A 17,666-nucleotide genomic window follows, 5' to 3' on the forward strand; every position below is an offset into this window, starting at 1 on the left:
GCAAAATCTGTAGAATTTGCTTAGCTTTAAAACGGCAAAGATTGCTCTTCACCCCATTATTAGAATTGCATGAAATTTGTTAGAAAATTGCTAAATGTTCTCTCAAGACTGCAAATGTTAAGAAAACGATTGCACTGATTCGTTGCTCTCGAACGCACCCTGAGCAGGTGCCGCTCAGTTTTACCTGACTTTGAAGTACCTGGATATACTCATCGCCCATCAGTTAATGGATGGGGCTTAGATCAAATCCCATCCAAATGATAAGATGGTTTGTGGTACAACTATACACCATTCCTATTGGCTCGAGGTCTGCACTTCAGCGGAAGACTGAAGAGGAAGCGAGACACCAATAGAGATAGATATAGGACTCATCTTTATATCTGTGCCTTTATAGCGTCTGTGACACCACAAGCGCCTTTGAGGTAATCTGAATTTTGAAGTAGTCAATTTTCTTCTTAACAATTGGCTGATCCCTCCTGATGATCTGTTTGGACATGTCTCCAACAGTGTCATCATGAGGAATCAGCCAATGAAGTTGGAAGTCCCACCCAGTTGACTACATTAAAATGGTGGAAGTCCTTAATGGCGCTGCCCATGCTTAAATAGCCTTTTGGCCACTAGAGGCCTCTTTCATTCTCTATGGACACGCCCCACTGTTTTTTTCTGGTTGAATGAAAGTCAGTGAATTAACTAGACCATACACAGCTGCTATTGCATTGGTATCTATTGGAGACATACACAGTTAAGTAGATCGGAACTAATATTTTTTTCAATGGTAAACGGCCTCAGTGAACTATCTTCGTTTATCTCCCATCTTGGGTACACGGTCCATGGAATAAAACACACGTCTGTTTCCTGTGCTGCAGGCTGCGGGGTTTGACAGCTCGAGAGTGAATGGAGAGGGTAGGGGGACTATTTGTACCGTTCATGTCTGCTCATTGTCGTGGTGTGTTCATAATAATAGTTAGGAGAATAACATTAGGACAAATACAGTCTGTCCCCATTTGACATTAGACTATCCTCCATCATCAGCATGTCTTTGTAAAATGCCAGTCTATCATCAGGTTACTGACGCGTGCCAGTGCCAGGTTTTACTCAGGATAAAACAAGGTTGACATTGATATAGCTACCTTAATAACATATTTTGAGCTACTCTAAAATCAAGTAAGTGAATAAAATAGGGAGTCCTTGATGAATGCAAATGTTCTAGTGTCTTGGAAAAAACCTGTTTACAGGCTTACGGGTGAACATGCTTTCATAACAGTGGTAGGATCTAGATAATTGATGCCGTGGTGTATGAATGAAACCTGGTTAGTGTCAATTCAACTATTGTCTTGTGAGTTAAATCAGGTCATATGGGTTTTATGGTTTTGAAAAACAAAAATTAACCGTTCTATTCTGTTCTATAAAGTGAGTAGGCAGTCATTTTGACTGGATATGAATTTTAAACTGAAATATCGCTGTTGTTTTAGTCATTCCCACCTCTGTCCTTAAGTTATACTAAATACGTTTATTTAACACACATGTTGTTACTATATAGAAATCAGAATACTAAATACTATCAGAAATAGCAGATTCTGAAAATTCCAAAACCCTTACCTTTGCCAAATAACTCTTAAAATATCACTTTTTCCACAAATAATTGCTGTTCCTTTGTACTCCACATGTTAGCATGCACAGAAGATTGCCTACAGTAACAAACTAATGAAAGTGCTATTCATATTCAAATGTTACACAAGACATTCATAAACCCAACCAAAGTGTATTCTTTGTTGCTCTTTTGTTCCTCGATAACACAAATTCCCATCAGATCAACTCCTTGAATGCCCTACTCCTTGAAGTTTGTAGTTGTCTAAAAAACACTATTTTGTTCAAAACATTTTTTACCCTTTAGTGCAGTGGTTCCCAACCAGGGGTACTAGTGTAACAGGTGTGAAATGGCTAACTAGTTGAGTTTCAATTGGTAACAATGCTTTGTGTGAGGCAACTGTCTATGTGTTCAGATGGTCCCTGGTTCAAGCCCAGGTTGGCGCGAGTAGAGGGACGGAAGCAAAACTGTTACATTGGTGCCGTGACCCGGATCACTTAGTTGGGCTCTGCCTAGCTGCTGGGGTTGCTGCAAAGGAGAAGGTCAAAGGGGGGTGAGTGTAACCAGTGTGAAATGGCTAGCTAGTTAGCGGTGCACGCTAGTAGTGTTTCAATCGGTGACGTCACTCGCTCTGAGACCTTGAAGTAGTTGTTTCCCTTGCTCTGCGCGGGCTGCGGCTATTGTGGAGCGACAGGTAACGATGCTTCGTGGGAGGCAGTTGACGATGTGTTCAAAGGGTCCTTGATTCAAGCCCAAGTTGGGGCAACACTGTTACACTAGAACTGTTGCATGTACTTGGCCTATACACATGGGGATACTTGAGAAGACTCATAAGACCATAGGCCTACTGGTAAAATGCACACGAGGGGGTACTTCAGGGGTACACCAGGCAGAGCAAAAATCAGTTGGTGGTACAGTAACCGAAAAGGGTTGGGAACCACTGCTTTAGTGTGTTTACTTTACTGTATTTGTAGGGTACTAGGGGGTAACTGCCCCCCCCTGTAATTCACATTAAGACCACAAGATGTCACTAAAATATTTCCCCAAAACTTTCCCTGGCTGCCACTGCTCTTGCTCAACAAAAAATGTCCTGTGTCATCACAACTTTTGAAAGATATTACAACAAAAACATTTTTTTTTTACATTTGGAAAAAGTTGTAGATCTAACTTCATTGGAATATATCACAATAGCTGATGCACTTTTGTACATCACGCTGTTCTGTACATTTGACCTTATTTTAGCGCCCCAAAAACATAATACTTCCAGGTCAACTGTAATATGAATACCACTGAAGCACAATTTTCCAGGAAAATCAATGACGAGACATTCATGCTGCCCGTCTCTGCATGACTGAAGAAGGCAATGGAGCTCTGCCGGGTCTTTTGCGTGGTAGTGAAAGGGATATGTCGTGTGGGGAAACAATTTTTTGACCCGATTTGTCCAACTTATCACCTAAAATGTAAATAAAACACTATAAAGAGTTTTTATAAACTCAGCAAAAAAAGAAACGTCACTTTTTCAGGACCCTGTCTTTCAAAGATAATTTGTCAAATACAAATAACTTCACAGATCTTAATTGTAAAGGGTTTAAACACTGTTTCCCATGCTTGTTCAATGAACCATAAACAATTAATGAATATGCACCTGTGGAACGGTCGTTAAAACACTAACAGCTTACAGACCATAGGTAATTAAGGTCACAGTTACAAAAACTTAGGACACTAAAGAGGCCTTTCTACTGACTCTGAAAAACACCAAAAGAAAGATGCCATGGTCCCTGCTCATCTGCGTGAATGTGCCTTAGGCATGCTGCAAGGAGGCATGAGGACTGCAAATGTGGCCAAGGCAATAAATTGCAATGTCCTTACTGTGAGACGCCTAAGACAGCGCTACTGGGAGACAGGACGGACAGCTGATCATCCTCGCAGTGGCAGACCACGTGTAACAACACCTGCACAGGATCGGTACATCCGAACATCACACCTGCGGGACAGGTACAGGATGGCAACAACAACTGCCCGAGTTACACCAGGAGCGCACAATCCCTCCATCAGTGCTCAGACAGTCTACAATAGGCTGAGAGAGGCTGGACTGAGGGTTTGTAGACCTGTTGTAAGGCAGGTCCTCACCAGACATCACTGGCAACAACGTTGCCTATGGGCACACACCCACCGTCGCTGGACCAGACAGGACTGGCAAAAAGTGCTCTTCACTGACGAGTCGCGGTTTTGTCTCACCAGGGGTGATGGTTGGATTTGCGTTTATCGTCGAAGGAATGAGCGTTACGCCAAGGCCTGTACTCTGGAGCGGGATCGATGTGGAGGGTCCATCATGGTCTGGGGCGGTGTGTCACAGCATCATCGGACTGAGCTTGTTGTCATTGCAGGAAATCTCAACGCTGTGCGTTACATGGAAGACATCCACCTCCCTCATGTGGTACCCTTCCTGCAGGCTCATCCTGACATGACCCTCCAGCATGACAATGCCACCAGCCATACTGCTCGTTCAGTGCATGATTTCCTGCAAGACAGGAATGTCAGTGTTCTGCCACAGCCAGCGAAGGGCCCGGATCTCAATCCCATTGAGCACGTCTGGGACCTGTTGGATCGGAGGGTGAGGGCTAGGGTCCTTCCCCCCAGAAATGTCCGGGAACTTGCAGGTGCCTTGGTGGAAGAGTGGGGGTAACATCTCACAGCAAGAACTGGCAAATCTGGTGCAGTCCATGAGGAGGAGATGCACTGCAGTACTTAATGCAGCTGGTGGACACACCAGATACTGACTGTTACTTTTGATTTTGGCCCCCCCTTTGTTCAGGGACACATTATTCAATTTCTGTTAGTTACATGTCTGTGGAACTTGTTCAGTGTATGTCTCAGTTGTTGAATCTTGTTATGTTCATACAAATATTTATGTTAAGTTTGCTGAAAATAAATGCAGTTGACAGTGAGAGGACATTTAATTTTTTTGCTGAGTTTGTCTCATTGCATACCTATTTGAAGTTTTGTTGAATTTGAATAGGGTTTTTAGGGCAGCGCTAAATTCATAATTAAACTGTAGCTGTCATGGTTTTTGAGTCATGATGGCTCGCAGTGATTACACAAAATTAACAATTGATTGAATTAACTATTGCTGAACTCACAAGTAATTCACTTTACAATCACCATTGGAAGAGGCTGTACGGCACATAATGAGTTACGTCGTGACATGTCCCAATTTAACATACAGCGTCAGAGGGGTCAGTTTAAAAAAAAAAACATTTCACCAATACTATTGTCTATTACCATGTCAATCAATGCTTGAATAGGAACGCAGTCGCTACAGTCCCATTAGTTTTCATTGCAGCCTCGTTTGAATGCTGCGGTTGCGCAAATGTGTACGGATCAGGGTTTTAAAGACTGCTGGGATTTAAAATCTTGCATTATTCAAATAATATTTAGTGCAATTGTACATAATGGATTGTATGGTAAAGGAACAACAATGAAAGAACCAAGAAAATTAATGTGCAGGTGAGTTAAAAAGAGGGACTTTACATCAAATCTCCTCATAGTGAGGATATTAATGGTGACATGTGCAACACCATTTCCCCACCCCTCCCATATTTTAATAATTCAAATAAGACAATTAGACTTAGCTTTTAAGTATTACTTATTAAAGAATTGAAATAAAACAGATTAAATGGATTTTAACACACTTGTGTGAAACCCGATGAAACTCTATGCCATAATCTTCTAGCAGGGTAACTGGCACTTCAAAAAAAATCCCTTTTCTAAAAACAATATTTAATGAAATAACTAAAAGTGTCAACTGTAGCCATTTATTTACCTTTTATATTGTATTTGCCAAAGCATGACCTTCATCCACCTACCATTTTTTCCCCCCCCAAACATTGCTTTTTTTGTGACAGCAATTAGACATTGTTATTAGGGGGGGGCTAGTTACCCCCTAGAACCCTATTTGGGATGTAGCTTTTCAACAGGAAAAGTTCCAAAATCACTGGAGGAAGACTATAAATCTGCTATTTTAGAAGGGGCCCAACTCCTGACAGAATGTTAGGTTATAGCTTGAGTGCAAGAAGGACATATTCTTGTTACATTGGCTCTCTATCAAGGTTTATTCAAACAACATGCCATGCATTATTATTTGTTTTATCTTTCTTGGCTTGAGATAATGGATGTAGGCCTATTACAATAGCATGCCATGCATAAGTATTTCATTATAATGCAATACTTGTCACAAATGTACACTACTGTTCAAAAGTTTGGGTTCACTTAGAAATGTCCTTGTTTTTGAAGGAAACACACTTTTGTCCATTTAAAATAACATCAAATTGATTAGAAATACAGTGTAGACATCGTTAATGTTGTAAATGACTATTGTAGCTGGAAACGCCAGATTTTTTTTAATGGAATATCAACATTATCATCAACCATCACTCCTGTGTTCCAATGGCACGTTGTGTTAACTAATCCAAGTTTATCATTTCAAAGGCTAATTGATCATTAGAAAACCCTTTTGCAATTATGTTAGCACAGCTGAAAACTGTTGTCCTGATTAAAGAAGCAATAAAACTGGCCTTCTTTAGACTAATTGAGTATCTGGAGCATCAGCATTTGTGGGTTCGATTACAGTCTCAAAATGGCCAGAAACAAAGGACTTCCTTCTGAATCTCGTCAGTCTATTATTGTTCTGAGGAATGAAGGCTATTCCATGCGAGAAATTGCCAAAGAACTGACGATCTCATACAACGTTGTGTACTACTCCCTTCACAGAACAGCGTAAACTGGTTCTAACCAGAATAGAAAGAGTGGGAGGCCACTGAGCAAGAGGACAAGTACATTAGAGTGTTTCTCAAACTAGACAGACGCCTCGCAAGTCCTCAACTGGCAGCTTCATTAAATAGTACCCGCAAAACACCAGTCTCAACGTCAACAGTGAAGAGGCGACTCCGGGATGCTGGCCTTCTCGGCAGAATTGCAAAGAAAAAGCCACATCTCAAAAGATTAAGGCAAAATAACAGACACTGGACAGGGGAACTCTGCCTAGAAGGCCAGCATCCCTGAGTCACCTCTTCACTATTGACGTTGAGACTGGTGTTATGACCCCCTTATCAGCGGTAATTTAGGCCATGTCTTCTCCAAGACATGACCTGAAAATCTCCTCACCCTGGGTGTCTTCTCAGTTTGGTCTGGGTAAGGCTGCCATTCATTTTCTTTGCCCAATCCACATAGATTCGTTAGATGCCTTTTCCAGTAAAGTTATGATTACTTTATTTTTAGAGCTTTAATTAGTCTTTATCTCTTGGTGTAGTTACTAGGCTAATTATGAAACATCCGCTCACATTTACTCTTGCCTGCCATCATATAGCTTTTTGGTAATGTTGACACTTGAAACCAGTGCGTAGCCTACTGCATGGAGAGGGAGTGTTGCTAGAACTGCTAGCCAAAAACATTTCACATTTAATTTGACGCGGTTATTTAGACCTATGTTGTTACTCGACTTAAAGCATAGTTTTGCGTTCGAAGCGTAATAAAGCCTAAATGATTTATCATAGTCCAAAAACGTGTAGGTGTACACACAGCAGTATTCTAGAATATTGGATTTCATACTTTTCCAATTCTCAGCGCAGCTCAAGCAATTCCTCCAACTGTCAACACATACAAATGAATTGGACACGCGTTGGTTGGGAATTGTGTGGAGTTGAGTATTCGGGCTGTCCATCCCCTGTGGATGGTGGTCTCAGAGCAATGTAAATTATATCAAAAAGGGACGCCGGACTATGACAGTTGGAGAAATGTCTTGAGCTGCACTGAAAAGTATGAAATCCAACGGTTCAATATTCTAGAACACGGCTGTGCATACCAGTACAACCAGTATAAAACCTTAACGGCGCACAGGGCCTCATGCACACAGTCTGTTGTTTTGAAGGAAGTACTTGCGCAATCGAGTCCGGTTCTTGCACACGTTGTGCTCGCTGATGGATTTAGAACACGCGCTGTTTTGTTATTTTCAGCAGTATTTTGAAATTGCTGATTTGTGAAAACAACATGAGTAAATCAATGATCGTCCTCGAATGATGAAGCGCAGTCATTTGTGATGCTGGGAATTGGTCAACATTTTTGCATCAAGTTGCGTCAACACAGCCAAACAACAGTCCCATTGACGCACGAGAGTAGACAAGACATAAAGCAAGGTGCTTGAATAGCTCTCTGCAACGCAGCTGGACATGACTCATGACGCATATTGCTCTCCTTTTTGGATGACTGTCAACAGACTTGTCAATCCAAAGGTTTTTGGTTTCAGCCAAAGCTACTTCTCTCATGCAAAAACAGTCAAGGTATGATTAGAGACAGTTAGTTGAAATTGATATCTGGCATCCAATACCTTTACTCCCCCTAAACTTTAAATGTCTGGGTTAACTTTGAGGGTACAAATCAGTCTGTTGTGCTGCACCAACTCTCATGTAAATAGCCTCAGTGACCTCTGTTAAAGTTGCGACAGTTTGTTTCTGGTAACAGAACAAAATAGTCAGCACATAGTAACTTCTGATTTAGCTGTACTTTAATTAATGCAAACGTGTATGGTAAATGTGTCGTTCGTATACGGTCTCTCTGTAACACCTCGCAGGGCAAAACAGAAGAAGAGGGCGTCACATTCTATTGTTCTCCCTTTTATACTCCGACAGTAATAGTTCCTGCTCAATGCTGGCCTGTCAGAGGGAGGAGGAGCGTGGTTTAAACTTGCTCCTCCTATCGTCGGCGTGCAGGCTGGTCCCAGCCTCGTGACGCACGTCCTGTTGCCGGTTGTAGTTCTTCTTGTCTTCAGCAGTTGGTTTATCCGTAGTTTATGTACTTAGCATAGCTTCCCCAGTATATTATATAAGTTATGCATACAATTAGCCAGTTCAACCCTAACACCTCACTCTGCATTGTTGTTGTTTATGCTCCTACATGTAGCCTTTAAACTCAACACTGACACATTTTAATGCTGCTGTATTATCAGCCTACTATAAATACTGTCTGCAGGCATCTCTTCCAACCCTGTATTTGTCTTAGAAAGAACCAGTAAAACATCCTACATTCTCTGTAGTGTTGGTTTTTAAATATCCCGCTCATTCACTTACCAGGTTTAATGAATTTTATTTGTAATTAGGGATGAACTGTTACATACCTATAGGCCGCCCTATACCAGTCAGCATTACGTTTTCATTGTCCATCACATTTGTTCCAAAGGCAGCCAGCTAGTATTTTCACAAAGGAAAAAAAAACATGAACCTACTCTGGCCTCAGAATTCCTATCTAGAATCTAAAGAGCCGTTATGGGGCCCATGTAAAGTCAATGATGTACATTGTCTGCTGTCTGTCAGCCCAGTCAATGTGGAAACTGGATCCAGGGGCCCTCCTGCATTGGAGCCGAGGGCACTAAATAGAGTGATTAAGAGGCTGTGTGACACTTTCACCAGATTGTGAGCTGAGCCGTCTGCGTGCCAGTACTCTCAGCTCTGAGCTCTCTGTCACACACACAAACGCATATCCTCAGAAACATGGGGGTGGACAGGACACTGGGTTTAAGTGTCCCTGCTATGTCTCACTCTTACCTCCTCCCGTCTGGTTCTGGTCTGTAACATCCCATAGAAAGACTGTGTAGCAGAACAGATGCGTCTAGATGCAGAAGGATGGATCCTTTCACTGAAGTACCTGAGAAGGGAAGCATGGTCAGAAATGTTGGCTTGTTAGTGTATTCTTGAGAAAAACATGTGGTGGGATAGAATCTCTTATCACCATTGGTCCTTATCTCTGACACATGATCCTGTTGTCTAGATACTATAAAGGTTACCTTGCATCTGCGCTGTTCTACTCTGTTCTTCAGAGGCTGCCTGTTGTGTTCATCTCGGACATCTAATCTATGACCTTAAAAACAAAACACAGATACACTCACTGACCAGGGGATCAGAGCTTTCACGGAGCCTGTGCTGTGTCCTGCAGATTAGTGGTAACCCGATAAAGCGCGGTGTGACCTAATGATACTATCACCTTCTGCACTCTGATCACCACTCAGTCACATCTAGACCTGCACACAACACAGTCGGTCCCATATCCTGCAGCCCTCGTGACTTAGCCTACCAACACCACAGAGTCTGGACAGACAGAGGCCCCTAGGTCTGCTCTAACCACAGTCTATCCACTGTTTGATTATTGTTGTTCCTCTCTCTAGGTCCCACCCCCCAGTCCTCCCACTACTCAATGAGATGGCAGAGAATGGGGCTCACTGCGAGCTCCCTCAGCTGCGCCTAGCAGCCAAGGAACAGCACAACGGGCAGTCTGCAGGTAGGGACCGCTGAATGAACCACCATATGACCATAAAGTGAATGATTGTTCTTGTTGACGTAGCATACAGTGTAGGCCTAAGTATTTTTGTTCACACTGGCTGAAGAAAATAACCTGTACACTGCACTTTGACAGTATCACTTGAGTTTATTTAAGCTACAACCTAGCAGTTCACACTGACTGACATGTCTTTAGAGGTGGTTAAGGCAAACCCCACTGTGTGGGTATGTGTTGATAAAGACTCCTTGTCGCTGAGGGAGAGGAAGTAGAGGGACCGTGAGAAGCGCGTCTCTAGTGTTATGGAAGAAACCGCTCGTCACGCTACACTACTTCCTGCTTGAGCTGCTCATCACCCTGTAGGACTGGACGTGAGACACTCACTCAGACCCTCACCTGTTATTTATTTGACCACTTTTCTCCCCAATTTCGTGGTATCCAATTGGTAGTTACAGTCTTGTCCCATCGCTGCAACTCCCGTACGGACTCAGGAGAGGTGAAGGTCGAGAGCCGTGCGTTCTCAGTCCTTGCCATCATTTAGGACTAGTTTGTGTGGTCTTCTCAGTTTTGATATTGTTGAATATAAAGTTTTAGAATCAGTGTTACAAAGTAAGTGTTGATTCTAAAGTTTTGAATACAAAGTATTGAATAAGTGTTACAAAATGGGAAATACAAAGTATTGATTGTGTTGAAATAGAAAATATTATAGTGTGTGTAGAAACGGATGTTAAGTTCATGAATCCCCCCAACACTGTGATCTATTGCATGTCAGACTGAGCAAGTAAACAGTCTAGCTAGTCTGGTGTTTGTAGGAAGACGAAGGTCTGAGCCCACACACATACTCCCTACTGCTGAGGAGGGTGAGGTCATGATATGGCAGCTCAGCCACAGAAAGATGTGGAGGCAGCAGGGTCAGAGTCTATCTACACTACAGGATAGAAGCTCTTTCTCAATTTGTCTTTCCTCTATTCCTCGCATACTCTGTCCTTGCCTCCTTGTCTAACTGCATTTGGGGAGAAGATTCAAGGTCCCTCCCTTCGGACCTTCTCCTTCAAAATGTCTTGAGAAGGAGACGAGGAGAAAGGACATGCAGACAGACAGACCTTGACTCTCCCTGCTCCCCTCCTGGCTTGCTCCCCTGTACTTAATCCTGTCTGCCTGGCTGTACAGTCAGACAGTACAAGACAGGATCATTTATTAAAACAACTTCGTAAGCAGGGAGTAGTCAACCTTCATTGATGTAGCTATGAAAGACGCCAATTAGATGCCCTGCCAAAATAGTATATTTGTTTCTTACCCAGCCCAGTTTAAAAAGTGTTTATCAGAATTATATTATGAGTTTATATAGAGTTCAGCTGAATAATACTCCCACAAACTCTGTATTACTGCAGGTTCAATGTTATTGATGATATGGAACTGGTTTCTGATATGAATAACTTTCCCCCAGGCATGATCCCTATGTTGATTTCCCTGTTTTTAGTCACCTAATACTCTGTTGACGTAAGGGCCTTATTAAAGGAGATCATTGTGCACACCTTGAGAGCCTCTTGAGTCTGAGGGCAACATGTTTATTTACTTAATGACAAGAGGATGTGGTGAACCTCATGTGATGCACAGGGCGAGTATTGTGCTGCCAGAGTAAGTGGCTGCTCAGTTCAGGATAGCACAAGTTGTTTTTACAGCAAGTGGATCACATGGTGAGAGAGAGCGAGAGAGAGAGAGAGCACTGATATACACACACGTTGTAAGAAAGATGGCGCTGCAGTGGATAGTAGCCGTCTTACGGGCTATTTTGTATATCTATTTTTTTTAGGCTGATCTGAACTTTTTTTGTACATAATGTCTCCGCCATCATTTCCTATGACCGAAAACAGCTTCTGTACATCAGAACAGCAATCACTAACCTCGATTTGGATGAACATTTCTACTTTAACAAGTCGGCAGCTCTGGACGTTCTGCACGCCATCATTCATTGAATTAGATGGCTCATTCTTCACAAAACCCACTGATATTGCCAACTACTTTAATTACTTTTTCATTGGCAAGATAAGCAAACTTAGGGATGACATGCCAGCAACAAACGCTGATACTACACTTCCAAGTATATCGGACCAAATTATGAAAGACAAGAATTGTGCTTTTGAATTATGTAAAGGTGTGGAAGTGGTGAAATAATTATTTTTGTATATCAACAATGTCATGCCACCAGGGTCTGACAATCTGGATGGAAAATTTACTGAGGATAATAATAGCAGACACTATTGCCACTTCTATTTGCCACATCTTTAATTTAAGCCTACTAGAAAGTGTGTGCCCTTAGGCCTGGAGGGAAGCTAAAGTCATTCCACTACCCAAGAATAGTAAAGCCCCCTTTACTGGCTCAAATAGCCGATCAATCAGCATGTTACCAACCCTTAGTAAAGTTCTGGAAAAATTGTGTTTGACCAGGTACAATGTTGTTTTACAGTAAACAAATTGGCAACCGACTTTCAGCACGCATATAGGGAAGGGCACTCAACAAAAACATCCCTTACACAAACGATTGATGATTGGCTAAGAGAAAATTGATGATAAAATGATTGTGGGGGCTGTCTTGTTAGACTTCAGAGCCGCTTTTGACATTATTGATCATAGTCTGCTGCTGGAAAAACATATGTGTTATGGCTTTACACCCCCTACTATAATGTGGATAAATGTGGATAAAGAGTTACTTGTCTAACAGAACACAGAGGGTGTTCTTTAATGGAAGCCTCTCAAACATAATCCAGGTAGAGTCAGGAATTCCCCAGGCAATTGCTTTTTTTCAATCTTTGCTAATGACATGCCACTGACTTTGAGTAAGGCCAGTGTGTCTATGTATGCGGATGACTCAACACTATACACATCAGCTACTACAGCCACTGAAATGACTGCAACACTTAACAAAGAGCTGCAGTTAGTTTTGGAATGGGTACAAGGAATAAGTTAGTCCTAAATATTCCCAAAACTAAAAGCGTTGTACTTGGGACAAATCATTCACTAAACCCTATCGTAATGAATAATGTGGAAATTGAGCACGTTGAGGTGACTAAACTGCTTGGAGTAACCCTGATTGTGAACTGTCATGGTCAAAACATATTGATACAACAGTAGCTAAGATGGGGAGAAGTCTGTCCATAATAAAGCACTGCTCTGCCTTAACGACACTATCAACAAGGCAGGTCCTACAGGCCCTGGTTTTGTCGCACCTATACTACTGTTCAGTAGTGTGGTCAGGTGCCACAAAGAGGGACTTGGGAAAATTGCAGTTGGCTCAGAACAGGGCAGCACGGCTATCCCTTAAAAGTACAAGGAGAGCTAACATTAATGACACACATGTCAATCGCTCAAAGTGGAAGAGAGATTGACTTCATCCTTACTTGTTTTTTAAGAGGTGTTGACAAGCTGAATGCACTGAGATGTCTGTTTTTAAAATACTAGCACATAGCTCGGACACACATGCATACATACCCCACAAGACATGCCACCAGAGGTCTCTTCACAGTCCCCAAGTCCAGAACAAACTATGGGAGGTGCACAGTACTACATAGAGCCATGACTACATGGAACTCTATTCCACATCAGGTAACTGATGCAAGCAGCAGAATCAAATTTAAAAATCAGGTAAAAATACACCTTATGGAGCAATGGGGACTGTGAAGAGACACACACAATGGTACAGAAACATGCAAGCACACATATTGTGACGTTGTATGGCGGTATTGAACATTTTGTATTGTGGATATTCTTTTGCTCATTCATTACTAACATAGTTCAATGCTTTATCTTTTGTTTTATATGTAATGTGGGTGCTTTGGTGTGTTTGGATCCCAGGAAGAGTAGCTGCTACGACCTCCAACGAGCCATCAAAACAACAAGATCGAATCAGAACTAAGATTGAATCCTACTGCGCCAGATGTGGCAGGGCTTGCAAACTATCACGGATTACAAAGGGAAACCCAGCTGCGAGCCGCCGAGCGATGCAAGCCTACCAGGCAAGCTAAATGCCTACTATGCTCACTTCGAGACAAGCAAACTGAACCATGCATGAGAGAACCAGCTGTTCTGGACTACTGTGTGATCTTGCTTTGCTTAGCCAATGTAAGTCCTTTAAACAGGTTAACTTTTGCAAGGCCACGTGGCCAGACAGCATACCAGGACGCGTGTGCTAACCAGCTGGCAAGTGTCTTCACTGACATTTTCAACCTATCCCTGACCTGGTCTTTGATACCAACTTATTTCAAGTAGACCACCATAGTCCCCGTGCCCAAGAATGCCAAGGTAACCTGCCTAAATGACTACCTCCCCGTAGCACTAACATCTATAGCCATGAAAAGCTTTGAAAGGCTGGTCATGGCTCACATCAACACCATCATTCCAGACACACTGGACCCCCTCCAATTTGCATACTGCTCCAACAGATCCACAGATGACTCATTCTCTATTGCACTCCACACCTGGACAAAAGGAATACCTATGTAAGAATGCTGTTCATTGACTACAGCTAAGCATTCAACACCATAGTCCCCTCCTAGCTCCTCACCAAGCTCAGGACCCTGGGACGATGCGGTTAGGGTAGGCAACAGCACATCAGCCACACTGACCATCAACATAGGGGCCTCTCAGGGGTGTGTGCTTAGTTCCCTCCTGTACTCCCTGTTTACCCACGACTGTGTGGCCACGCATGACTCCAACACCCTCATCAAGTTTGCTGACAACACAACAGTGTTAGGACTGATCATCGACGACGATGAGGCAGCCTATAGGGAGGAGGTCAGAGACCTGGCAGTGTAGTGCCAGGACAGCAACCTCTCCCTCATCTTCAACAAGACAAAGGAGCTGATCGTGGACTACAGGAAATGGAGGAGCAAGCACACCCTCATCCACATCGATGGGGCTGTAGCGGAGTGGGTCGAGAGCTTCAAGGTCCTTGGTATCCACATCACAAAGGAATTAACATGGTCCACACACACCCACACAGTTGTGAATAGGCATGACAGCGCCTCTTCGTTCGCAAGAGGCTGAAAAGATTTGGCATGGGCCCTCAGATTCTCCAAAGTTCTACAGCTGCACCACTGAGAGCATCTTGACTAGCTGCATCACCGCTTGGTACGGCAACTGCAAGGTACCCGATCGCAAGGCGCTACAGAGGGTGGTGAGTACGGCCCAGTCATCACTGGGGGCCGAGCTCCCTGCCATCCAGGACCTCTATACCAGGCGGTGTAAAAGGATGCCCCAAAAGACTCCAGCCACCCAAGCCATAGACTGCTCTCTTTGCTTCTGCAAGGCAAGCAGTACCGGAACATCAAGTCTGACACTAACAGGCGCCTGAACAGCTTCTATCCCCAAGCCATCAGACTGCTAAATAGATAACAAAATGGCTACTATCCGCATTGACCATTCTATTGTTATTTTTGACTGTCTCTATGCACACTCACGCTCACTCTATTAAAATTCTACATACACACACACTCATACTGACTCTACACACATGCACACACTCGCATACAATCATCATGTACGCTGCTGTTACTCTGTTTATCATACATTCACCTTATCCCTATACATATTTCAAATAAAATCAAATAACATTTTATTTGTCACAAATGCGCCGAGTACAACAGGTGTAGACCTTACAGTGAAATGCTTACTTAAAAGCCCTTAACCAACAATGCAGTATTAAGAAAAATAAGTTTTAAGTAAAAAATACAAATAACAAATAATTAAAGAGCAGCAGTAAGATAACAGTAGTGAGGCTATATACAGGGGGTACCGGTACAATCTCAAATCTAACCCTACCACTCCTGTATCTCTACACATTGTAAATATGTTATTGGCACTGATCCTCGAACTGACCTTGTAAATAATTTACTTACATTCCCGTGTTCTTCTTATTTCTATTTCTCGTGTTTTTTGTTGTTGTACTTAAATTTTTGTCATTTTTATAGTACTACTGGTAATGATTACTGCATTGTTTGGAAAGAGCAAGCAAGAAAGGCATTTCACTGTACTGGTGCATGTGACAACTTGAAGTTAAGGGTTAGGATTGAGCCAACATGTGGACATGAATCTAGGTTTAGGGTTAGGTTTCGGATTAGAGTTGAGGCTAGGGTAAGGGTTGAGCCAACATGTGGACATGAAGCTAGGTTTAGGTTTAGGTTTAGAGTTGAGGCTAAGGTAAGGGTTGAGCCAGCATGTGGACATGGATCTAGGGTTAGGCTTACGGTTAGAGTTGAGCAAGAAGGTGGATATGAGGGCCTCCCGAGTGGCGCAGTGGACCCATGAGGCGGCACACAATTGACCCAGCGTCATCCGGGTTAGGAGAGGGTTGCACGCTGACATGGTCGCCAGTTGTGCAGTGTTTCCTCCGACACATTGGTGCGGCTGCCTTCCGGGTTAAGTGAGCAGTATGTCAAGAAGCAGTGCGGCTTGGCAGGGTCGTGTTTTTTAGGACACATGGCTCTCGACCTTCGCCTCTCCCTAGTCCGTACTGGAGTTGGAGTGATGGGACAAGACTGTAACTGCCAATTGGATAGTATGAAATTGGGGTAAAAAAAAAAAATGGGGAATATGAAGGTTAGCTTTATTCACTTATTAATCTCACATTTTATTGAACAAACATTTAAATCATGAACTGCATTTCAGTTAATTCCTGAATAGACAAATAATATAATGACAATGCAACCCTATCGGCCCTGGTCAAAAGTAGTGCACCGAATAGGCTGCCATTTGTGACGCAGAGTGTGTGCCAGCCAGTGTTAATATCCTGTGACACTCTGAGCCTAATGAGTGTGGGTCAAGAGGAGAGAAGGGGAAGGGAGTCTATAAAGCCTTTAATATGGTTGTCAGGGATTAGGGCCTTAAATCCTCCAACACCCCTCAGCCTCAGACGCCCACTTAAACACACTGTGATAGGATCAGCCAGCGTGCCAACTCAAGGCCGGCCACCATCTGATCTGCCCGTTTTCTCATCTTCTTCTCCCTCCCCCTTATCTTCTTCTTTACCTCCTTCCCCTCGTCCTCTTTTCCCTCCTCCTCCTCTTCTTTCCCTCTTCCCTCCCTCCTCTCTTCTTTCCTCAGGTTATGGCGTCAAATACATTCTTTCTTGTCTCTGCTGGTGCTGGTCAGCCTCTTCTCCATCGCTCTCTCTGTTGAAGGAAAACATCAGAAGATGAAGTGTGTGTGTGTGTGTGTGTGTGTGTGTGTGTGTGTCACGTCTGTGATACATTAGGTGTTCATTTGGTACAGTGTGTGTGTGCATCAGGGGTTGCTAATTAACATTCCTAAGCCTTTATAAAGCTGTTGTCTCCCGAGACCTGAAAAGCTGAAAAAAAGTGTTACATTTACTACACACTTACCTTCACCTGCCCTATTTACCACATGCCCTATTTACCACATGCCCTATTTCATCAGTACATTAGCTGTACCACATGAACAGCTAAAGTACTAATTACACACACACACACACATACAGATCTTACCAAATGAACAGCTAATATACCACAGTAAAAGTGTCTCCAGACAGAATTGCTTTAAAGCTGCAGCACCAAATATATTATTGTCCATGTTAAACTCCTAAACTCTAGTCCTAATGTGTTACGTCATTCATTCTTGGTAACCCTGAAAACAATTGGACATGGCTGGCACTTCCCGCCCAGGCTTTTTAATAGGCCATGAGAGACGCTGCTGGGGCTTATCATGTTATTTTCTTCCTGTGTTCACTTTGGTTTTCTGGGAA

At 42.9% G+C, this 17,666-nt stretch overlaps 1 long non-coding RNA gene across 1 annotated transcript; it reads left to right on the top strand.

Moving 5' to 3' along the window:
- Positions 1–681: 681 nt before the first annotated feature.
- On the top strand, positions 682–17,262 carry LOC115148871 (uncharacterized). The gene is made up of 3 exons (XR_003866759.1): positions 682–903; positions 9,801–9,913; positions 17,009–17,262. It is a non-coding gene; the product is annotated as an uncharacterized LOC115148871 (long non-coding RNA).
- Positions 17,263–17,666: the final 404 nt, after the last annotated feature.

Source organism: Salmo trutta, chromosome 15, assembly GCF_901001165.1.
Source record: "Salmo trutta chromosome 15, fSalTru1.1, whole genome shotgun sequence".
In the NCBI taxonomy this organism is placed as follows: domain Eukaryota; kingdom Metazoa; phylum Chordata; class Actinopteri; order Salmoniformes; family Salmonidae; genus Salmo; species Salmo trutta.